Below are 8,532 nucleotides of genomic sequence, written 5' to 3'. Positions count from 1 at the left end.
TTTTTTTTTTTTTTTTTTTTTTTAACTACTACTACTTTAAATTTTTGACTAGCAAGAGTATATAATAAAAAGAAAAGAAAAAAAAATCATATCATAACATTTACTGTTTAATTCAGTTTTTTTTAGATTAGTTTTAGTCAATTAAAAGTAAATAGATGAGAATAAAGTAATGAGTAAATAAGTTACAGATTATTTATAGATAATTTCTTTTTAAATGATGTAATAATAAAAATGTTTTTTTATGATTATTATTATTATTATTATCTCATATAAAAAATGCTACAATTGCATTGCTTGTATTAAGATTATTATTTATATCTTGTTGTGCATAAATCTCAATATATTAAATCAGTAGATAATAGTATGTACTAAACATAAATCAAATAACATTTATTTTCAAGACATGTGTCACTATTATTTAATCTACTAAAATAAACATGATTAAACTATTAATACTATGCAATCAAATTTCCCACCAGAAACACGCGCTGTCCACATTTTCTCTCAAAAATGATAAATACTAATAGATTAAATTTTATATATAAGAAGAACATAAAATTAGTTTTTAAATGAATGAAGATAAAAGAAAATATAACCATTTGTCTAGGATTATTTCTTTAAGTTGTTGTATAAATATTTATCATTAGAAAGAAGAGCATTGCAACAGAAATTAATTAATAAGTATTATGCAAATACTATGCAAAGCTTATGAAAATATTTTGCAAAAAAAAAGAGTATAATTATTTAATTATTTTGCATTAAAATACAATTCTATTGGAAAGAAAGTAAAACTCATGAAAACTATATAAATATAAAAGAAAAGTGTATAATTATATGTTTTTGATCCATATACTGTTTAAAGAAGAAAATTGTTAACATTGAGGGAAACTGTCTGCTTAAACAGAGACTCATAATCTTTTCCATACTAAACATTAAACAACAATACACTTCACTAGGCGTATCCATGCTCTTTCGTTTGGGATTAATTATACTCTTCTTTCGTTTGGTCTTAAAACAAAGAGGTTCATGCATCACCTCCAATTCAGGTGGATCGTGAGCGTAGATGTCGTCAAGCTGAAGCACTTGACCATTCGGTGGAACTTCTTTCTTCATTTCGAGGTGTTCCATGCACCAATTCCGCAGGTTCCATTTTCACAATTAGCAAGGAGTAAAAAGTTTCAAATATAAAAGTATGCTTAGTTGTTGTTGTTAGTTAGCTTTGTGGGGTGTGGGGGGTTTAAATAGGACGATGATGGTCGCTCGAGTTTATGAAATCGAAAAAGTAAAATATGTTGTTAATTACAAGTTTTGTAAAGTTCCATACGACATCTGATTTTGCATTTTATCTTCTCTAACAAACTCCATCTTTGGTCAAAAAGGTGAAAAACTAAGTCATCAAGATTACTAGGCGCATTAAGTTTCAACTCTAATTGCAACTTTATTTCTCACTCTTCCGATTGATGGGCCTCGCAGATTAGTGCATGAAAGATGGAGTGATGTATCATTTGTGCCTCGCAGATTAGTTCCTAATTTGTGATGTTGCTCATCATTTTTCTTCCGTACGATCACAATGGTCCACGTACTGTTGGATATTAAACGAAATTCTCTCAACTCATACGTCCCTCCTGTTTGTACTACTCACCTCTTCCAATAGTAGTTGAACTTTCATTCGTCTAATCTTAATACCCAAATTGTTCTTTAGATCCGTCATACCCGAAGGATGTGTACTTATATGTGAAAGTGGATAAACTCAAAAAAGTTTATGGATCAATTCAAACCAATCTGATTCATGGAACTAATGAGTGGAAAATTGAGATTTAATGGATTTATGAATTAAATGGGGTTATAGGTTTAATGAGCATGCATGATTGAAACGGTTTGAGTTAGAATGTATTAGTAGGTTACTCATAACCAAACCCGTAGAAATTAAACAATCTATATTAAATGTGTAAACCAAATATAACCAAATCAAATGTCTAAACTGATTTTAGTAAACCAAAGTAAACATGATTTAATTATTAAAACCATGCAATCAAATTTCCCACCAAAAAACATGGGTCCACACCACATTTCTCCCCCAAAAATGATAAATACTAAAATATTAAATTATAGTATATAATAAGAAAATAAAATTAGTTTTTAAATAACCATTTTTCTAGGATTATTTATTTATGTTGTTGTATAAATATTTATCATTAAAAAAAGGGAATGGCAACAAAACAATAAATAATAAGTATTATGCAAAGATTATGAAAATATTATGCAAAAATATGCAATATTATGTAAAAAGAGTGTAGTTATTTAATTAGTTTGCATTGAAAATACAATTCAATTGGAAAGAAAGTAAAACTCATGAAAACCTATTTAAATATATATATATATATATATAGTATATAATTATAAGTCTTTGTACAAAGATTATTCAAAGAAAGAAAAATGTAAACCTGGAGGGAAACTGTCTTTTTGATTAAACAGAGACTTATAAACTTTTCCAAACTAAACAAACAATACACTCAGCAGGAAAAGAGAAACCAGACATGAATAAAACGAATTGCCTTGAAGAACATGCATGTACGATGATGATGATCACTCATTGATGCATGGTGCATTGACAATAGATAGACTAAGAGTATGCTTAGTTTATTAGTGTCATTTTGAATTAAAGTTCTCTTATAGACAAGAGTATGCTTAGTTTATTAGTGTTGGGGTTTTTATTTTGTGGTTCTATACTCAGCTGTCAACATAATTTTTTTTGCTGCCATCATTCATCGTTTACAAATTAAGCCTCACTAGCATGTAACCAGGCACATTTTATGATGCACACTGGACTGCTAAGTCGTATAAACCGGAATTAGTAACTTCTTGAGGATTTCATACCTGCGTTTGTAAAGAAGAACACATCGCAGTCACACAATTTGGATGCTTTACGATCAGATCTTCGCGTTGATTGTTTGGATTGTTCAAAAATTGGAGGAAACACATGTCGAAGAAGAGGCTGTGACGATCTCAACTATTGGAATAAAATGCTTATGAGAGGAAACAGAGAGAAGTACTAAAGTAAAAAAGCAGAAAATCCCCAAGAAGTGAAGGAGATATAAGGTCAAAAAGCTGGACAGAGACAAGAGTTCTGATCCTACAAGAGTAAAAGTAGTACATATGTTCAAGTACGTACCAAATGGAGATCTCATAAACTACAAACAATTTCAGGGCTGGAATTTGGTTGTGTTGAACACTGGTTATACAATTCCTTGGGATTGCGTAGTGGTGGGATTGGCCTTTCACGGTGACTTGAGCATTTTCAGCTTGAGTGCAGAGGGAAAAGTCTATAACAATGAAACAGTGGCTGTTGCAAGTTTTTTTTCAACAAAGTTAACATAACATAGGACACTCAGTTTGGGAATGTTATCAGCTGGACAAGGGAGGCTGCTGTCCCAAACATAATTGATACACTATTGAACTGGTTCCAAACATAATTTTCAATAGTTTGGATCACTACAACTCTGTGTTTGTGGAGCCACCAACACTGCTGAAGTTGGAAACAGGAGAGAAATGGGAATTTTTCTTAACGAAAGAGAGAGAGAGAGACAGTCTCTTGATTCAGTTCAACAGAACATGAAGAAGAATGCTGCTCAAACATGAAGAAGAATGCTGCTCAAACGATGCCAATATCAACAATGCTCAGTGTTACAAGGACTGTTTCAGAAGCTGGCAAACGAACGAATGGATACATTCTCATGCAGGAAAAAGGACCAGCATATTGAAGGGGATTTCGCCAAAGTGAAATGAAGACTGGTAGCTTATAACATTGCCTTCTTCTTCTTGTCCCTCTTCAACATTTACTCTTTCTATTACGCATATTCCTATTTTTGCCATGCATTGACTTTACATACTCGGTCATATTATAAGCAGGTCGTGGCTGCAACCCTTCATTCCATGTAAATTGGTAACGCATCCGAATCCCAATATTGACGTTGTTGTTGTTGCTGACTGTTTGCTTTGATGAAAGTCTCTTCCACCTGCCGTTGATTGCCGTTCTTTTTTGCTATGAACAGGTGTTAGAAACCAGAGTTGGGGGTGGATCTGTTCCAACGCCACTGGGTTATGATTGAAAATATCTAGGGCCATGACCTGACCACCGGCCGGCGACAAGGGGTTGTCGCAGAACCACAAGGTTATTAAACAAGACTGCACCTTCGTCCATCTGTGCATAAACGAATTATGTGATCAGATACTTTGACGAATGTTTTCTATTTGATTCAGCAAACTAAACCCACTACTTACGTGAACCCCAAGAAATCAGTCCACCTTTATGCCTAATTTGATAATACTATGTAAGCAAAAGCTATTTGGTCTTGTGTACCTTCGTCGAGAGAATATCTGCCGGAGTTCTTTCTTGCGCACAGACTTCTTTATTCCAAACCGAGATCAGAGTCAGCGAGAGAGACGGGGAGAAAGACGGCGAGAGAGTGCCACCGAGGGATTATAAATCAGTTCGCCACTGTTGGCGCAAAGAGGTAAGAAAGACTCCGAAGAATAGGTGAGAGACGCTGAGGTGGATCGGAGAGAGGGGCGACGTCAAGAGGATCTGCTTCACCTTGGAGAGTTCTTCAGTTGGTTTTTTTTCTCGATACAAACTTTTAGTTCTTTTCTTGTTCTTTTCTTTATTCTTTTGTATGTTTGATCATTTTCTTTTTTATTACCGAGTTTCTCAATCGAGTATTGTACTGCTTTGTAAAATTAAAAAGGATATTTGAATTTGATTTTTATCAAAACCTAATACTCTCCTGTTTTGGATAAAATGTGAAACTAACTCGTCAAGATAAATGACGAGGATAACTAAAGCACATATAGTAGAAGAACTCTAAATTTTTATATAAAGTTTTTTTTATCCCTTTATAGGTTCATTTTTTACGTACAGAGAGGCATTTTAACTTATTCAAGTATAGCAACTTTCCCAAAACATAACAAGAAACGTTTTCTTAGTAAGTGTGCACAATTATCTTGAGATCATCAAATCAATAGTCTCATGCAGTCATGCTATAAAATAATATTGGAACACTTTTATTTGGTTACAAATTAATTACAATTATGGATCAAAAAAATTCCTCTACATGTGGATATGTCTTATCTATGGTTTTTTTTGGTAAGACAAACGGAGACAAAACCTCCCTTACTTATTAAACTGAAACAAAATTAAAGACACACCCATCCCGATGTTGCAGATCCTCTAGTATCCTCCATCAAAACAGAAAAAGACATTTCGGGCAAGAATCGAACAGATGCAAGCTAGAAGGATGAGTGAAAGCATAGTTTGCTAACCCGTCTGCAAGACGGTTAACCTCCCTATACACATGCGTAACCCGGACTGACCATTCCCTTGAAAGAAAGCCAAAGCATAAACGTACTAAGAAGGACAAGGGATGAGTATCCACTATCCCTGTTGTGAGGAAGTCCACTACCAACTCTGAATCAACCTCCAACTCTACAAGAGTTAGCCGTTTCACACCGCCACTTCCATCCCCACCGTACAGTCATACCAAACAAAACAGCCCAAGGAACATCATGCCTTACTGTCATGTCCCCCAGGTTTCCCGACACCCACTCCAACAGACCTTAGCCAAAAAACTGACGTCTTCTATCCAAACCAACAATGCGACTCCATAGCCCTGACATCGCCGGAAAATCTCAAAGGACTGGATAATAGTCTCCTCACCCCCTTTGCACACCTGACAAACCCCGAATCACATAGATGTCGTCTTTGTCTTTCGGAGTTTGTCATGATAACATGATGCACAACCAACCAAACGAAAACTCTCACCCTTTCCGGAACCTTCAGAATCCAGATCTTACCAAACAACACACCCATATCTGGTCGCGGTGTTCTATCTTGAGTTAAAAAATGATGTGCAGATTGCACCGTAAATTTGCCATTCGGACTTGGACACCATGATGGTTTATCCCTTTCTCCAGTCACCATATCCACCACCATGGTCACAAGGCATGACAACATGAAGTTAAAGACAAACAGAGCAATGCGTGTCATGTCCCAACCGGAACCTGTAATCCATAGATCACTAACTCGCACATCAACAAGCTCACCTGGTATGTCCACCACCACAGCCTCTAATAGGGGTTTATCAGAAAGCCACTTATCAAGCCAAAAGCGGATAGATCTCCCATCCCCAAGCACCCAACTCATGCCTAGAACACAACTTCCCGCAACCCGGTCACCACACTGCGCCAAGTTGAGGACCAATTACTCTTTACGACTGACCAGGAAGTATCTTGGATATTACCCACTTTATATTTTCGACGCAGAACACGAGCCCAAAGACTCTCCCCATCATGAATCAATCTCCACCTAATATTTGCTAACAGAGCTTTATTTTTCATAGTAACCGCAGATATTATACCAAGACCACCCTCTCGTTTTGGGGAACAGACTTTATCCCATGCGAGCAAATGTTGCTTCCTTTTCTCAGGTATGCTTCCCATACAAAGTTCCTCGAATTCTTATACAACTGAGCCAATGTCAACTTACGTAATGCAATGAAACTAATCGAATGAATTGGTATAGCTGATAGGACTGCCTTAGAAAGAGCGATCCGGCCTGCCAAACTCAACGCATGTCCCTTCCATCCAGACAACCTGGATGCTACTCTTTCCACCACATCCCCAAACGTGTTCTTATTGATCTGCTTGTGTAGAACTGGCATGCCAAGGTACTTCCCCAGATCCCGAGTCGAACCAATGTCACTCTCAATGTTAATCATCTGAGCCAACTCCCGACTCACATTATCTGAGAAAAAGATTTTTGATTTTTCCGGACTCACTTTTTGTCCTGATGCTACACAAAAGCGCTCCAAGACTCTTCTAATGATTTTAACCTGTGCCACAGAGGCCTCTACAAACAGGATAAGTTCATCTGCAAAGCATATATGCGAGAGCCTAGGACCCCCTCGCAACAAACAGATTGATTTCCATTCCTCTAACCCAATAGATCATTCAATCTGGTGACATAACCTCTCCAAGCAGAGGACAAACAGATATGGTGATAACGGGTCACCTTGTCAAAGACCACGAGCCGGTTGGAAAGCTTTTGTCTTCTCCCCATTCCATAATATATTCATTGAAGGACCTGTGACACAAGTCATAATCCAACTAATCCAATTCTTTGGTAAATGTGCTGCTTTCAGAGTATCCTCAAAATTCCAGCGGATAAGATCGTACGCTTTTTCAAGATCCAGTTTGAGTAACATCCAACCCTTCCTCCCTTTTTTCCTTCGCATTGAATGAACAACCTCCTGAACAATCACTATGTTGTCAGTGCTCAACCTCCCCGGTATGAAACTTGATTGTGACGGACAAATCAACCACGGCATAACCGCTTTCAGCCGCAAAACCATCACCTTCGTGATCACCTTAAAAAGGACATTACAGAGACTGATAGGTCTAAACTGAGTCACCCTCTCCGGTTTAACTACTTTGGCAATCAACACAACAAGTGCATCATTCATCTCCGCAGGTAACACCCCCGTAGTAAAGAAATTCAAAACAAAACTATTCACAGACTCACCCGCTACCGTCCAACAATCTTGGTAAAACACCGGTTGGAACCCATCTGGTCCTGGTGCTTTATATTTTCCCATGCTCTGTAGCGAGGACTCCACCTCCATAGCTACAAACTCCTTTCCCAAGTCTCTTAAGTCGGTTCCAGAAAGGAGCATAAACCCCTCATTCTGCAGTTTCTCCACAACCTGTGGCACATCCTCCATTGAATAAAGGCGCTTGTAATATCCAACCGCCAACGACTCCAATTCCTGAGCATCAGAGACCCTCTCAACATTTCAATTTGATTCCGCCGCCTCCGAATAATTGTTGAGGTGTGGAAATATCTCGTATTACGATCGCCATACACAATAAACTTCTCCCTGGATTTCTGAAACCAAACCATCCCCTCTTGCTCCAAAATCACCTCTAATTCCTTCTGTAGCTCCGTCTCCTTTATTAGTAGAGTATCCATCGGGTTCACATCAATCAGAGCTTGAAGCTCCTGCAACTCCTTCATTATCTTATCTTTACGCTTGTTAATATCCCTAAACACCTCTTTATTCCATCTTTTAAGCTTTACTCGAAGGTTCTTCAAAGCCACAGGAGTAGAGAGCTCTTAGTTCCAAGATGCCTCCAACATATCCTTGAATCCCTCATGCAGTAACCAGGCAGCCTCAAGCTGGAATGGTCGTCAGCTTGGATCCCCTCGACCCTCTGGTTGTAACTGCACATACAAAGGAGTGTGATCTAATGATAAAAAAGGCAAGTGGGTCACAGTTGCCTCCTGCCATTTCAGATGTGCATTCGCACAATAGAACACCTTGTCTAGCCGCTTAGCAACATAGATACTCTCAACTCTACCCCTCTTCCATGTAAACCGACTACCCTTAAAGCCCATGGTATAAGGATAAATCATGAATCCAGTCCCCAAAACTCAAAAGAGTCCGGAGAGAGGCAACCATTCCCCCCCCCCCATATTAT

This window comes from Camelina sativa, chromosome 16 (genome assembly GCF_000633955.1).
Source record: "Camelina sativa cultivar DH55 chromosome 16, Cs, whole genome shotgun sequence".
Taxonomy (NCBI): Eukaryota; Viridiplantae; Streptophyta; class Magnoliopsida; order Brassicales; family Brassicaceae; genus Camelina; species Camelina sativa.
This window is presented reverse-complemented; position numbering follows the sequence as displayed.